This window comes from Rhinoraja longicauda, chromosome 4 (genome assembly GCF_053455715.1).
Source record: "Rhinoraja longicauda isolate Sanriku21f chromosome 4, sRhiLon1.1, whole genome shotgun sequence".
NCBI lineage: Eukaryota > Metazoa > Chordata > Chondrichthyes > Rajiformes > Arhynchobatidae > Rhinoraja > Rhinoraja longicauda.
Genome location: NC_135956.1, coordinates 52,572,435 through 52,590,190, shown reverse-complemented (window position 1 = coordinate 52,590,190; position 17,756 = coordinate 52,572,435).

Sequence of the window (17,756 nt, the reverse complement as noted above, 5' to 3'; positions counted from 1 at the left end):
GTGGGGTGGGGGAAACCTTTCTTTTATTAGGTCTCTTCCTCGGGGCGCAGCTCGGCCGCGGGGCCTTCCATCGCCCGCGGGGCCTTCCATCGCCCGGCTCGGCCGCTGGACTTAACATCGACGGCGCGGCTCGGCCGCGGGACCTAACAGTGCCTGGCGTGGCTCGGCCGCGGGGCCTTCCATCGCCCGGTACGGCCACGGGACGGTTCAGCGCTCGGTGCAGCTCGGCCGCGGGGCCTTCCATCGCCTGGCACGGCTCGGCCGCGGAACGGTTCAGCGCCCGGCGCGGCCGCGGGACCTTCCATCGCCCGGCGCGGCTCGGCCGCTGGACTTGACATCGCCGGCGCGGTACGGCCGCGGGACTTAACATCGCCGGCGCGGCTCAGCCGCGGGACGTTTCAGTGCCCGGTGCGGCTCGGCCGCGGGGCCTTCCATCCCCTTGCGGGGGCTGTGCGTGTCGGTCACCTCAGTAGGGGTCGAGCTGCCTGTCCGTGGGTGCGGGGGGAAGAGAGTGGAAGTTTTGTTGCCTCCATCACAGTGAGGGGGTGTTTGGCGTCACTGTGATGGATGTTTGTGTTGGGGTCGTGTGTCCTGTGTTCTTTTCTTTTTATGCTGTGTTTTGTGACTGCTGAAATTTCGTTCGGTATTTATACCGAATGACAATAAAGTTCTGTTATTATTATGTTATACTAAGAGGGAGATGGGTCTTCCAAACAGGATCAATCTCCTTATTGAACCATGGAGCAGCACATGAATCTGGGATCACAGTGAGATCTTGGGACCAACACTCTCAAGGAGAGACACAAAGTGCTGGAGTAAGACGGTGGGTCAGGCAACATCTCTAGAAAACATGGATAGGCGATGTTTTGGGTCGGAACTCTTCTGCCATCTGATTGTGGAGGGGGGGGGGGTTGGGGGGGAAAAAAAACCTGGCAAGTGATAGATGGATACAAGTGAGGATTGTTTTTGATTAAAAGATAATAATAAATTTTATTTGTCATATGTAGGTTGACACAGGGTCAACGGTACAATGAAATGTACTTGACAAGACAATGGGTCACCTCAGCAGTAATATTCCAAGGATAAATAAGATAAAAAATGACATTAGTAAGGTAAAAAGACAATATTAAAAATAGGTAAAACAATATTAAAAATAATCAACATATATGATTTGAAATGTGTTTATGAGTTCAGAAGCCTGATGGCCTGATGGTAGAAACTGTTCTTCAGTCTTGTGGTACGCGCAGCCATACTCCTGTATCGTCTGTCTGGCGGTAACAAGGAGAACAGCCTGCGTGCTGGGTGGCTGTGGTCCTTGATGATGCTGCGTGCCTTCCGCAGGCACCGCCGGTAGACAATGTCCTGAATGGCCGGGAGACAGTTGCCAGTGATGTGCTGTGCCGTCTTCACCACTCTCTGTAGTGATTTGTGGCTGTGGGCAGAACAGTTTCCGTACCAGACTGTAATGCAACCCGTCAGCAGGCTCTCGATGGTGCATCTGTAGTAGTTGGTAAAGGCCTCAGATGAAAAGACAAAAAGTGTAAGATAAGGAGATGAGGTTAGAAGAGGCAGTAGTGGGACAGGTGTTACATCTCCTGCAGTTGCTGGAGAAAGGATCTGGGAAAGGGATGGTTTGGGTGCGTTATACGAGAATTTTCCCGAACAGTCTGTGACCCATAGCGCTGTGGCCGATAGCGATGTATTTAGAACCCATCGTGCTGCAGCCAACAGCTAGCTCTTTGTTTAAATTCCCATGCATTAAGCCAACAGCGCTCTGTTTAAACCTTTGTGCGCCAAACTAGCAGCGGTGTCTGTAGCGCTGCGTGTATTGAATTGCACGCCAAGTCTGTAGCGCTGTGTATTGCTTTCATATCATATCATATATATACAGCCGGAAACAGGCCTTTTCGGCCCTCCAAGTCCGTGCCGCCCAGTGATCCCCGTACATTAACACTATCCTACACCCACTAGGGACAATTTTTTACATTTTACCCAGCCAATTAACCTACATACCTGTACGTCTTTGGAGTGTGGGAGGAAACCGAAGATCTCGGAGAAAACCCACGCAGGTCACGGGGAGAACGTACAAACTCCTTACAGTGCAGCACCCGTAGTCAGGATCGAACCTGAGTCTCCGGCGCTGCATTCGCTGTAAAGCAGCAACTCTACCGCTGCGCTACCGTGCCGCCCTTATGTGCTAGTCTGCGGCTGAAAGTGCTTTGTTCCCAAAGGCTCGCTTGGATGCAGTCCCCTGCCATTGGTTATGGTCTGAATTTGGGAGCAGCGCTATTGGCCAGGACTTACCGGCGGTTATTTCAACACCTGATTTCTTACCTGTATAAACGCAGGCGCCAATAAGCCAGAAGTTAGTTCAAGTTCATGTACGAGAGGCGTTCACCGACCGGCTGAGTTGCGATCAGCGCTGCAGACGGAGGTCGAGAGAGAGAGAGAGAGATGTGCTGCTGTAAAACTGGACCCCGCGCATACTGAGTTTTGCTTTTGTCCTCTCTTGCCAATAAAACTGATTTGAAACTAAACAGACGAGTGAGCCTTTTCCTTTTCTACTAGTTAGATCCTTGAACCTGTTTCCTTATAACAGGGTGGGATGCTGCCTGACCCGCTGGGTTATTCCAGCAATTTGTGTCTTTTTTGTAAACCAGGATCTGCAGTTCCTCGTATCCTTCCCATCCTAACCACCTCCTCCCCATGTACTTGCCCCCTGCAAACTACATCTCCTCCTTCACATCCATCCAAGGATGCCAGCATTGCTTCCAGGTGAGGCAGAGGTTCATGTGCACCTCCTTTAACCTTATTTACTGCATTTGATGTTCCTAACACAGCCTCCTTTACATCATTAAGATAAATGGTAGACTAGACGATCGTTTTGCAGGACAGTTGCACTCAGTCTGCCAAGACCTGATGGATCTCCTGATTGCTAACCATTTTAAAAACCATTCCTAGACTGACTTTTCAGTCCTGGGCCTCCTCCATTGCCTGAGTGTGGCCACACACAAGCTGAAGAACAGTACATCCTATTCCGCTTGAGTAGCTTACACCCCAACACTATAAAAAATGTGGATGACTGACCTACAAATACTCTCCCCCCCCCACACTTTTCTCACTCCCTCTTCCCCGTTCCTATACCCCTCCTGGATGCGCTCCCATTTCTCTCTTTGCCCTTCATCCACCCCCTTACACCTATATTTAGTTTAATTTAATTTAGAGATACAGCATTGAAACAGGCCCTTTGGTCCACGGAGACTGCGTCGTCCAACAATCACCCATACACTAGTTCTATCCTACAAAAACCAGGGACGACTTAGAGAAGCCAATTAACATACAAACCTGCACATCTTTGGAATGTGGGAGGAAACTGGAGCACCCGGAGAAAACATATGCGTTCACAGGGAGAACGTGCAAACTCTGTACAGACAGCACCCGTAGTTAGGATTGAACCCGGTACTCTGCTGCGGTAAGGTAGCGACTCTACCTCTGCATCGCTGTGCTGCCCCTATATTTCTTCCTCTGGCTTCACGTTTTGTACCCCTTCTATCCTTATCTCACACTTTTCGTCTTTTCATCTCTGGCTGTTCTCCAATGAAAATCACTCCTCTCACCTGTATCCACCTATCACTTGCCAGATTTTTTTCCACCCCTACCTTTCTTCCAGCTTCCACCCCACCTCCTCACACTTGTTCTGAAGAAGAGTCCAAAAACAAAAACATCACCTATCATGATTTTTAAAAGATACTGCTTGCACCACGAGTTGCTCCAGCACTTTGTGTCTTTTGATGTAAATCAGCATCTGCAGTTCCTAGTGCCTATTCATAGGGAGGGACCTGGAACCTAGTATTCAGAAAATACTGGCTAACTCATGACTTACTGAAACTGAAAACCTCATGTGTTTCTGGGTGGTATCCAGTGTATGCTGTCAGGGTGTGTCCTTTACCGTTGCAATTCAAACGTTGAACAAAGCTATGTTGTATGTCGTGTACCCCTAAATATAAAGCATGGCACAGCAAGTAAAGTCTGTTGATCTTGTTCAAATTCTGATCATATCTTGCACTAAATCGTGCTGTGGTTCCACCTGTGAAGCAGTCAAGAAATGACACTCCTCACTATGAGCAGAGTTCTGATATTTTCTCAGCCCCACCCTGTACAAATGTGGATCAGACCAGGAATGCAGCCAAGAGTTGTATTGAGAACTGCATGCCACAGGGTTAGATGCTTGTGCATTCACGTTCAAGCCCTGCTTTGTATTTGTGAATCATCCTGAAGTGGTAAATGCTACAGCAATTTCCTTTAGTGAGACTGTGGTTAAACAACCCAGGTCATAGTATTCAAGGTCAGTTTATTGTCACATGTACCAATTAAGGTACAGTAAAATTTGAGTTACCATACAGCCATACTAAGTGAAAAGCAACAAGACACACAACCACATAAAAGTTAACATAAACATCCATCACAGTGGATTCCACATTCCTCACTGTGATGGAAGGCAATAAAGTTCAATTTTCTTCTTCTTTGTTCTCCCGCGGTCGGGACAGTCAAACCACCCACAGTCGGGTGGTCGAAGATCGAAGCCCCCACAGCCGACGATCTCACACTTTTCTTCTTTTCATCTCTGGCTGTTGTCCAACCATCTGCCAATGAAAACCACACCCCTCACCTCTATCCATCTATCACTTGCCAGATTTTTTCCACACCTACCTCTCTTCCAGCTTCCAGCTTCCACCCACCGCTTCCACCCACCACCACCACCACCACCACCACCACCCCCCCCCTAGTACCTATTCTTAGGGAGGGACTTGGAACCTAGTATTCAGAAAATACTGGCTAACTCATGACTTACTGAAACTGAAAACCTCATGTTTTTATGGGTGGTATCCAGTGCATGCTGTCAGGGTGTGTCCTTTACCGTTGCAATTCAAACGTTGAACAAAGCTACGTTGTATTTGGTGTACCCCTAAATATAAAGCATGGCACAGCTTTACAGCTTTAACCCGTCGGGGTGATCAGAACTCCCACGTCGGGGCGGTTGAAACTCTCACCACGGCATGGAGCTCCTGAGTCGGCCTCTTCTTACCAGAGACCGTAGGCTCCACGATGTTAAAGTCCCTCAGATTCCCATGGCCTGGAGCACCGGGTCGGCCTCCAGGAAAGGCCGCCAACCCCACAATGTTAGGCCGCAGTGGGGGCGGAGATATGATATGAAAAAAAAAATCACATCTCCGTCGAGGTGAGAGATTTGAACCCCCCCCCCGCCCGCCCCCCATAAAACAAACCAAGGAACACTAAAACATGCTTTTTAACACATACTAAGAATAACAAAAAGAAGAATGGACAGAAAGACTGATGGCAAGGCAACCGCTGCTGGTGGCACCACCGGAGTTCCAAATGGATAATGTTTTCCATTATCTTTAATGGTGCATGGTGAAGCAGACTGACCAAGCCCAGGTCTGAAACCTTGTCTGTGCAGAGTAACTAACTGTTGCTGGACACTGCCCAGTACATTTGGTGTCAGAACACTCTTTGAGTTCACACTCCTGAGAATTATTCTGTGCAAGTTGCAGGTTTGGATATCGTGCGAGAACTCTAACTCCCAGCTTAAATTTTGAATTTCTCCTTCTGCATCTGATTATTTTACCCAACAGGCTCTCTTCCCCCAAGTAAGGTGTAAGAGGCCTATCAGGTCAGTCTGAATTGCACCCACTGCAAGTTGTGTCGGTGGTCATGAAATGCTTCGAGAGGCTGATCAAGAACCACATCTGTGCCCTCCTCCCTCGCAATATGGACCCGCTGCAGTTCGCATACCGTCTGAACAAATCCACGGATGATTCGGTCTCCCAGGTTCTGCACACCGCTCTCTCGCATCTGGACAGCCAGAAGGGGGGCTATGTGAGGATGCTGTTCATTGATTTTAGTTCAGCTTTCAACACAATAGTCCCCACCAGACTTGCTGAGAAGCTGCTGAAACTAGGGCTTAACACTCCCCTGTGTGCCTGGGTCCTGGACTTTCTCACCGCCAGGCCCCAAGTGGTCAAGATGGGGAGACATACTTCTAACCCCCTCACCCTGAACTCAGGATCCCCCCAGGGTTGCGTCCTTACCCCCTACTGTACTCCCTGTACACACATGACTGTGTGGCCAGGTTCAGCTCCAACTCCATCATCAAGTTTGCTGATGACACTGTGGTGATGGGCCTGATCTCCGATAACGATGAGAAGGCCTACCGGGAGGAGGTGGCTGATCTGGCACTCTGGTGTCAGGACAACAGCCTCCTCTTGAATGTCACAAAAACTAAGGAGCTGATTGTAGACTTTAGAAGGGCCCAACATCCGAGGATGTACACGCCACTGGAGTTAAATGGGATTACTGTGGATAGGGTGAGCAGCTTTAAATACCTGGGAGTCCACATCACAGAGGATCTGACATGGACAACACACATTGCTGTACTGGTGAGTAAGGCAAGGCAGCACCTTTACCACCTCAGACAGTCGAGGAAATTCAGAGTCTCTCTGAGGATCCTTCAGTGCTTCTACTCTGGGGCTGTAGAAAGCATATTGTCCAGGAACATCACAATCTGGTTTGGGAACAGCTCTGCCCAGGACAGGAAGGCTCTGCAGAGAGTAGTGCGTTCGGCTGAACGCACTATGGGAACTACACTCGCCTATACAGGACCTATACATCAGGAGGTGCAGATCCAGAGTCAGCAACATCATGGGGGACCCCTACCACCCCAGCAACGGACTGTTCCAGCTGCTACGGTCAGGCAAACGCCTCCACTGTCACGCTGTGAAAACAGAGAGGACGAGACGGAGTTTCTTCCCACAGGCCATCAGGACTGTTAACTCTCATATCACCAGGGACTAATTTAATTTACTGGATTAATTTATTTTTTGTGTTAAATTTTTTTTCTATTCTGTTTTGTAGTTTAGCACAATCCGCAGGCATTGCCACTTTCATTTCACTGCACATATTGTACATGTATGTGACAAATAAACTTGACGACTTGAAAATGTAAATAAGCATTGTACCATTATTGTAAGTTTATATCATTTATAAGAAATAGGTTTTATTTATTTATTGAAGGTTGCATATAAGAGAAAATGCTCTGAGGTCAGGATAAGTCTGTCCTTTCACCTGAATAAAAGGGAAATAATAGTGGTTTTGGATGACTATTTGCAGTGTACTCTTACTCCGGCATTGGCTCACTATTGCTAGGGTGTGGCTGAAAGTAATTTAAGTCAAAGAGTCATAGAGTGCGGAAACAAGCCCTTCGGTCCAACTTGCCCACACAGGCCAATATATCCCAACTAGTCCCACCTGCCTGCGTTTGTATTGGGTATTGAGTAATGAGGAAGGGTTAGTTAGCAGTCTTGTTGTGCGAGGCCTCTTGGGCAAGAGTGATCATAATATGGTAGAGTTCTTCATTAGGATGGAGAGTGACAAAGTCGATACAGAAACAAGTGTTCTGAACTTAAAGAAAGGTAACTTTGAGGGTATGAGGCGTGAATTGTCCAAGATAGACTGGCGATTGATGCTGAAAGGGTTGACGGTGGACATGCAATGGAAGGCATTTAAAGGTCGCATGAACTACAACAAGTGTTCATCCCAGTTTGGCAAAAGAACAAACCAGGAAAGGTAGTGCATCCGTGGCTAACAAGGGAAATCAAGGATAGTATTAAAACAAAAGATGAAGCATACAGATTAGCCAGAAAAAGTAGCATACCAGAGGACTGGGAGAAATTCAGAGTCCAGCAGAGGAGGACAAAGGGCTTAATTAGGAAAGGGAAAATAGATTATGAGGGAAAACTGGCAAGGAACATAAAAACAGACTGCAAAAGCTTTTATAGATATGTCAAGAGGAAAAGATTAGTTAAGGCAAATGTAGGTCCCTTGCAGTCGGAAACAGGTGAATTGATCATAGGGAACAAGGAGATGGCAGACCAATGGAACAAATACTTTGGTTCTATCTTCACTAAGGAAGACATAAACCGTCTGCCGGAAATAACGGGGGACCGGGGGTCTAATGAGATGGAGGAACTGAGGGAAATCCAGGTTAGTCGGGAAGTGGTGTTAGGTAAATTAAATGGATTAAAGGCAGATAAATCCCCAGGGCCAGATAGGCTGCATCCCAGAGTGCTTAAGGAAGTAGCCTCAGAAATAGTGGATGCATTAGTGATAATTTTTCAAAACTCTTTAGATTCTGGAGTAGTTCCTGAGGACTGGAGGGTAGCTAATGTAACCCCACTTTTTAAAAAGGGAGGGAGAGAGAAAGCGGGGAATTATAGACCAGTTAGCCTAACATCGGTAGTGGGGAAAATGCTAGAGTCAGTTATTAAAGATGTGATAGCATTACATTTGGAAAGTGGTGATATCATCGGACAAAGTCAGCATGGATTTACCAAAGGCAAATCATGTCTGACGAATCTTATAGAATTTTTCGAGGATGTAACTAGTAGAGTGGATAAGGGAGAACCAGTCGATGTGTTATATTTGGACTTTCAGAAGGCCTTCGACAAGGTCCCACATAGGAGATTGGTGTACAAACTTAAAGCACACGGTATTGAGGGTTCAGTGTTGAGGTGGATAGAAAATTGGTTGGCGGACAGGAAGCAAAGAGTAGGAATAAACGGGTCCTTTTCGGAATGGCAGGCAGTGACTAGTGGGGTACCGCAAGGCTCAGTGCTGGGACCCCAGTTATTTACAGTGTATATTAATGATTTGGACGAGGGAATTGAATGCAACATCTCTAAGTTTGCGGATGACACGAAGCTGGGTGGCAGTGTTAGCTGCGAGGAGGATGCTAGGAGGCTGCAGAGTGACTTGGATAGATTATGCGAGTGGGCAAATGCATGGCAGATGCAATATAATGTGGATAAATGTGAGGTTATCCACTTTGGCGGCAAGAACAGGAAAGCAGAGTATTACCTGAATGGTGACCGATTGGGAGAAGGGGAGATGCAACGGGACCTGGGTGTCATGGTGCACCAGTCATTGAAAGCAAGCATGCAGGTGCAGCAGGCAGTGAAGAAAGTGAATGGTATGTTGGCATTCATAGCAAGAGGATTTGAGTTTAGGAGCAGGGAGGTTCTGCTGCAGTTATACAGGGCCTTGGTGAGACCGCACCTGGAGTATTGTGTGCAGTTTTGGTCTCCTAACCTGAGGAAAGACGTTCTTGCCTTAGAGGGAGTACAGAGAAGGTTCACCAGATTGATCCCTGGGATGGCGGGACTTACATATGAGGAAAGACTGGATAGACTGGGCTTGTACTCGCTGGAATTTAGAAGACTGAGGGGGGATCTTATAGAAACATATAAAATTCTTAAGGGGTTGGAGAGGCTAGATGCGGGAAGATTGTTCCCGATGTTGGGGGAGTCCAGAACCAGGGGTCACAGCTTAAGGATAAGGGGGAAGTCTTTTAGGACCGAGATGAGAAAACATTTCTTCACACAGAGAGTGGTGAGTCTGTGGAATTCTCTGCCACAGAAGGTAGTTGAGGCCAGTTCATTCGCTATATTTAAGAGGGAGTTAGATGTGGCCCTTTTTGCTAAAGGGATCAGGGGGTATGGAGAGAAGGCAGGTACAGGCTACTGAGCTGAATGATCAGCCATGATCATATTGAATGGCGGTGCAGGCTCGAAGGGCCGAATGGCCTACTCCTGCACCTATTTTCTATGTTTCTATGTTTCTATGTTTGGTCCACATCCCTCAAAACCTGTCCTATCCATGTACCTGTCTAATTGTTTCTTAAACCTTGGGATAGTCCCAGCCTCAACTGCTTCCTCTGGCAGCTTGTTCCATACACCCACCACCATTTGTGTGAAAAAGTTACCCCTCAGATTCCTATTAAACCTTTTCTCCTTCACCTTGAACCTATGTCCTCTGGTGCTCGATTGCCCTAGTCCGGGCAAGAGATTCTGTGCATCTACCCATTTATTCCTCTCATGATTTTATACACCTCTATAAGATCACCCCTCATCCTCCTGCACTCCAAGGAATAGAGACCCAGCCTATTCAACCTCTCCATATAGCTCAGACCCTCTAATCCTGGTAACATCCTCGTAAAAAAGAAGTCATTGATTGCAATGATTAATGGATGATGCTTACTTTGCATCCAAATCTAAATCGAACCGTTGTGTCTCAGAGATTCTCACAATTAAATCAGTGGGTTTTTTTTAAAAAAAGGCAAGGATCAAGTAATCAATAAAGATTGTTAGTGTTTGGAACTATCCTTAAGCCAACATCTAGTCTCATAGTCATATACCAGATACATCTGGAACGTATCAGATCTTTCAAACACTGCAGAGCACCCAGCTGTTTTCCAGATGTACTGTATCTGAGATTAAAATGCAGATAGATCCATGGGAACAATTTTTTGAAGGAAAAGGTGAAAATACCCAATGTAGTAGGATGCTCAAAACTGTAGGATTAAATACATTGTTAACACATGTGAACAAAATACCACATAAAAATACCCCAAACTACAATTTTAAACAGAAAGCAAAAAAAACCCTCAATAGTCTCTGATTAAAACTTTTAATCCTAAATTGGTGATAAAATTATCTTTTTCAAATTTATTTTTATTTGCTTATTATTAGAAATTAGAGAGTTAATTGAGGTAGCAAAATTAGTTGATTCCTCATGGGGAAATCCATAACCTAGGCTACATGTTGACTAAAAGGAAACAAACAGCATTGCTTTTAGTTTTAGTTTTAGAGATACAACATGGAAACAGGCCCTTCAGCCCATTGAGTCCATATCAACCATTGATCACCCGTTAACACTAGTTATTGCACTACATATTAGATTCAATTTATAGAGATGTGGGAGGAAACTCACACGGTCACAGGGAGAACGTGCAAACTCCACACCAGAATCAAAGCCAGGTCTCTGGCGCTGTAAGGCAGCAGGTCTACTGCTGTACAGCATTGCTTTATGAAGCTAGTCCTCTGGAATATAATGAGGAAATATGTTTAAACTTCAGATTAAGATCCTGTAAGACAATAGACAATAGGTGCAGGAGTAGGCCATTCAGTCGTTCGAGCCAGCACCGCCATTCAATGTGATCATGGCTGATCATTCTCAATCAGTACCCCGTTCCTGCCTTCTCCCCATACCCCCTGACTCTGCTATCCTTAAGAGCTCTATCTAGCTCTCTCTTGATTGCATTCAGAGAATTGGCCTCCACTGCCTTCTGAGGCAGAGAATTCCACAGATTCACAACTCTCTGACTGAAAAAGTTTTTCCTCATCTCAGTTCTAAAGGTTATATCATCACGTATCTGTTCAGTTCTCCTTGATATTTATTTATATCCGCTCCCTTTTAGAGAAGAAGTGACAGCTTAATGGTGATAGTTTATATCAAATGTTTCCATTCATATACTCCAGGTAACAACCCAATAAACCACCTCTCTGCCCTTACTAAATCCTTTATGGCTTGCCTGATATGTAGTGCCTTGAAATGTCCAATCTAACTTCAGCTGAGGCATCAGACATTGCACAGAACAACTTTCAAATGCCAGCACAAGGCAACAATAAAACTGAAATGTTTAACAATCATTTTTTTTGTAGTTTATTTTACGGAAAAAATCTGCACGCCGAGTGTTCTACTGCTGAAGAGTTGGCTGTGTGGCATTTGAAATATGATGCTGAAAATAAAACAAAAATCCGAAAGTAGAATAAAAACAGAAAATGTCGAATAAAAACAGAAAATGGTGGAAACACCCAGCTAGTCAGGCCGCATCTGTGATGAAAGGAACAGAGTTGATGTTTCTGCTGGAATACCTTTTGTCAGGAATGGAAAAAATGTTTGAACGGTTTTTAAGGATGTCCAGACAGGGAAGGAGGGTCATGGATGCAGGAGGGTCATGGATGCAGGAGGGTCATGGATGCAGGAGGGTCATGGATGCAGGAGGGTCATGGATGCAGGAGGGTCATGGATGCAGGAGGGTCATGGATGCAGGAGGGTCATGGATGCAGGAGGGTCATGGATGCAGGAGGGTCATGGATGCAGGAGGGTCATGGATGCAGGAGGGTCATGGATGCAGGAGGGTCATGGATGCAGGAGGGTCATGGATGCAGGAGGGTCATGGATGCAGGAGGAAGGAGAAGAAATAAGAAGGTAGGAGTTTGGTGACAGGGTGGATGATGATGATGGGGAAATGAATGAATGAATACGTTTATTGGCCGAGTATGTACACATACAAGGAATGTGCCTTGGTGCTCCGCTCACAAGTACCAACACGAACATACAGTAAACAATTAAGAATAAAGTATAAAACATTAAAACATTAAGAATACAACATTACAGTTTAAACATGTGAGTGAATTAAACCAGTGCAGAAAAAGACTACAGACTTTTGGTTATTGAGTAGAGCTACTACTCGCGGACAAAAAGCTGTTTTTATGTCTGGCTGCGCTGCTTTGACAGAGGGAAGTGCATCAAAGAGTTTGTGGCCAGGGTGAGAGGGGTCAGAGATGATCTTGCCCGCTCGCTTCCTGGTCCTTGCAGTGTACAGTTCGTCAATGGGGGGAAGGTTGCAGCCAACAACCTTCTCAGCTGATCGAACGATTCGTTGCAGCCTCCGGATGTGGTGCTTGGTGGCTGAGCCAAACCAGACCATAATGGAGAAGGTAAGGACAGACTCTACGATGGCAGTATAGAATTCGACCATCATTGCCTGTGGCAAATTGTGTTTCCTCAGCTGCCGCAAGAAGTATATCTTCTGAAGGGCCTTTTTGACTGTGGAGTCGATGGTGGCCCCTCATTTAAGGTCCTTGGAGATGATGCTTCCAAGGAACTTAAATGACTCCACAGATGTGACCATAGTGTTATTGATGGTGAGTGGGGGGAGGGGAGGGGGAGCTTTCCTAAAGTCTACAATCAGTTCCACTGTCTTAAGAGCATTGAGCTCCAGGTTGTTACGAAGGCACCAGGGTGCCAGCTGTGTCACTTCCCGTCTGTAGGCAGATTCCTCCCCATCCTGGATCAGTCCAATCAGGGTTGTGTCATCCGCAAACTTGAGAAGCTTGACAAAGGAGTCTGTAGAGGTGCAGTCGTTGGTGTAGAGAGAGTAAAGGGGAGAGTACGCAGCCTTGCGGGGCTCCTATGCTGAGGGTCTGCGGGTCCGAGATGTGCTTTCCCAGCCTCACATGCTGCTTCCTGTCTGTCAGGAAGCTGATGATCCACTGACAGAGGGGTTCAAGCATAGTCAACTGGGAGAGTTTGGAGTGTAGTAGCTCTGGCACAATGGTGTTAAATGCAGAGCTAAAGTCCACAAACAGAATCCAAAAGGCGAAAGCAAAAGGGGAGAAATTGGATGGATGAAGAAAACAAATAAAAGATGTGTCAACAGCGACAGCAAAAAGTGTTAGAAGGAAGCATGGAAAATCTACAGAGGACAATAGTGTCTTGCCCCAACATTATCTCCATATACCACAGCTGGAGGCTTTTCAGCCCATCCAGTCCATGCCACCTCATGCAGAGCAATCCCTCCAGATCAATAGGTGGCACAGTGGTGCAGATAGTGGACCTGATGCTTCACAGTACCCAGGATCTGGTTTAATCCCCCAATGCTGGCTGTGTGAAGTTTGCACATTCCCTCCATGACTGCGTGGGTTCCCCAGATGCTCCAGTTTCCACCCACATCCAAATGACATTCATGTCAGAGGGTTAACTGAGGTAAATTGACACAAATGTACAAGTAAGTGGTAGAATCTGAGGAATTGATAGAAATGTAAAGAGAGTAATTGCAGGGGAAATTAATGATGAGGGAATGGGATTACGTTGTAAATGGTACACATTTGATTGGCTGAATGATTATATTTGTGTCATAAAAGAATATTGAATATGAAACTCCCTTTCTCCTTCTCCTGTAGCCTCACAATTTGTTTCCCACAGGTCCATCAGATTTTGCTTCTGATATTTTTGCTACTTCTTACACTGAGGGTTAATTTACCGTGCACAAGTAACCTATCACTGTATTTTTGGGACGTAGTTTGAAATCATGCAGCCATAAGAAGAACATGCAAACTCCACAAAGACAGCACCAACTGAGGTCATGATATAAACTAGACCACGGGTGCTGCGAGGCACCAATGTTAACTGCCGTGCAATCTTGGTGTCCAGCACTTCAAAATAACCCTTCGTAAGTCATTAGGACATTAGGACAGGGACAGGGAAGCAAATCCTACAGGCCCTCATAGCTGATCTAACTTTGACTTCAATTTCTTGCCTGTTCTTATAGCCCTTGATTCTTCTGTAAACCAAATATCTACCTGACTCAACCTCGCGTGCACTGAAAGGTACACCTTCCACAGAACATTGGAGGAGAGTATTCCTGAAGGGATAAATAATTCCTGTGGAAGCTGGATGCAGATTGAAAAGTTGCTTTGCTGAAGACTTCTTCAACCCTTCTCAACAAAATAAAGTACCATACCATACTATACCCATGTTCAAGAACTTGTGCTTCCTGTCAGTTTGTCTGCCACATTGGTCGTCTCTCACCTCAGCCTTCTATCCTGTTTCTCCGAAGCTCAACAAGTTTGAGTAACGCATCACCTTATTCTTTGAGAATACTTTACAACTTTCTGGATTTGGTGGGAAATGTGGCGATTTCAGATGTCAATCATCTCTTCCATTTCAGATCCAAGTACTAATTCACAACTGCCATTTACGCTTCTTCTGGGTATTACTTATTCAGTACCTTACCCATTTCCTTTCTCATTGCACCAATTATAGTCCCTCAAAGCATGAGAATGGTATAATCACACTCCTGCCTGTCCTGTCCTGATTCACATTAAAAACAAACCATCCTCTTCTTTCCCTACACCTCTCTCCAACTGGTATTTCCCTGCTTGCTAAAAACTTGTGACTTCTTCTAATTCTCACAAAGATTACTGACCCGAGGCATGTTGCCTGGTTTGCTGAGTATTTCCAGTGTCTTCGGTCTTTATTTGAATGATTACACACAGATAGTACAAATGTAAATATTTTTAGTGTAGCTTTATCTGCCTCGGGTCAGGAAAGCAGGACAATTCTTACTTTGTTATCATTTTTCTACAGGCGTGTCTTCTAAGCAACAAAACTGCTGAAAGAACTCAGAAGATGAAGCAGCATCCAAGACCATTCATCAGGACATGTATCTCAGATCTAAATGTTGATCAGGGGTCTGATAGAGCTTTGGTTTAATGGAGAGAGAGGGAATTGCAACTCCTTGTCACCAAAGTGAAAATTGCACAGCTCAGGCCATTCTGTTCCCTTGGTTCCCTTGCCTGATCCATCAGTCGGGGATCAGTGTCAACAATGATGGCCAAAAGGATTGGTTAACAAAAAAAATAGTAAAGTGATTGAGATCCAGAGCCATGATATCAGGACAATAACTGAGTCAGTACTATCAAGAAGATAAAATAGTTGGTAATTGACCTAAGGAAGTGATGGGTGAATACAACCCTGACCTCTTCAATGGAGAGGCTGTACAGATGGTCTACAACTTTAAGTTTCTAAGCATCTAAATCACCAGCAGCCTAATCTGATCCCTCAACTCTGTTACAGCAATCAAGAAAGCGCAGCAGTGTATTTACTTTGTTAGGCATCTGAGAAGATCATAAGATCATAAGAAACAGGAACAGAATTAGACCATGTGGCCCATCGAGTCTGCTCTGTCATTCAAACATGGCTGACATATTTTTCCTTTACGACCTCATTCTCCAGCCTTCTCCCAATAATCTTTGATGCCCTTACTAATCAAGAACCTATCAATCTCTGCTTTAAAAATACCCAACGACTTGGCCTCCACAGGCATCTGTGGCAATAAATTCCACACATTCACCACCCTCTGCTAAATAAAATTTTCATCATCTCTATTCTAATGGTACGTGCTTTTATTCTGAGGTTGGACCATCCTTGCAAGGGGTGGCATAGAATTAGGAGATGTAGAGTCATTATGGATAGAACTGAGGCATGGTAAGGGTAAAAAGACCCTAAGAATCCATCTTGGAGGCACTCCACAAACTCCCTTTCTTGGGGCCCAGTACCAACCTGATTTTCCCAGTCTACCTGCATGTTGAAATCTCCCAAAACACCCTTTGCAACATGCCAGTGTTAACTCTTGATTCAACTTGCACCCTATATCCAGGCTACCGTTTGGGGGCCTGTAGATAACTCCCATTAGGGTCTTTTTACCCTTACAATTCCTCAGTTCTATCCATACTGACGCCACATCTCCTGATTCTATGTCACCCCTCACAAGGGACTGAATTTCACCAGAGCTACCCCAACCCCTCTGCCCACCTGTCTGTTTTTTCGATAGGACGTATACTCCTGAATATTCAGTTCCAGCCCTGGCCCTGGTCCTCTTGCAGCCATGTCTCTGTATTTCCCACAACATCATACTTGCCAATATCTAACTGAGTTTATTATTAACTAGTTCACCTTCATATTTCACCTTTTCTCTCCTTATTTCTTTTTTTAGTTGCCTTCTGTTGGTTTCTAAAAACTTCTCAATACCCTTGATTTCTGCTAATCTTTGCCATATCATTCGCCTTATCTTTTGCTTTTATGCTGTCTTGATTTTCTTTGTCAGGCATGGTCACCCCATTCTCCCCTGAATATGTTTCTTCTTCTTTGGGATGAAAAGAGCCTGCGTCTTCCGAATTACTACCAGAAACTCCTTCCATTGCTGCTCCACCATCATTCCTGTTTTGATCCCCTTTCAATCAACTTTAGCCAGCTTCTCCCTCATGCCTCTGTAGCTACCTATAATCAACAGTAATATCGATACGCCTGATTTCAGCTTCTCCCTCTCAAACTGTTGGTTGAATTCAATTATGATCATTGGATCCTTCATCTTAAGCTCCCAAATCAAATCTGATTCATTACACAACGGCAAATCCAGAATTGCCTTTTCCCTAGTGCTGCTCTAAAAAGCTATCTCGTAGGCATTCAACAAAATGTTTCTCTTAGGATCCAAGACCAACCTGATTTTCCCAGTCTCCCATATTGAAATCCTCCATCACCAGTGTAATATTGCCTTTTTTTACGAGCCTTTTCTATCTGCTTTTGCAATGTATACATAGGTAGAACAATTGTAACCCTTTTGTAACTCCCCCCTCAAGGATTCTACATCTTCCGATGTAATATCAATTCTTGCTAAGGATCAGATTTCTCCGACTCAGGGATTAACTTCTGTGTCATTGGAGGAGAATCATGGAGCATCTCTGAGATGACACACGGGCATTCAGTAGAATCATTTTACATTATTCAAGTTTGCGAACACAAAGAAACAAATCCTGCAACATCAGGAGAACAATGCATTTGGGAAAAGATTACATATTGCTGTTAAATTGCAATCAATATACCCTTATTCATATCACCGATCTATTGGCTGTTGAAAGCTCAACAAAAATACCCAAAATTGTTTAGGATGGTACCCTGGTTCATCAAATGATGGGCAAAATATAGGAAAACACTTCATGCAAAGATCACCTGGTGAAATATCTTGTAGTGAACATAATTTCTTGCTCTGAATATTGTAATCTGAAGAAGTCTGAAGAACGGTTCTGACTCGCAATGTCATCCATCCTTTTTCTCCAGAGATGCTGCCTGACCCGCTGCATTACTCCAGCACTTTGTGTCTATCTTTGGTGTAAACCAGCATCTGCAGTTCCTTTGTTGCCTTCAATCTATGCCATCTCTTGAACCAATCACCGCAATCCTATTCCCACATTTATTTCCATGTAAACAATTTTTAT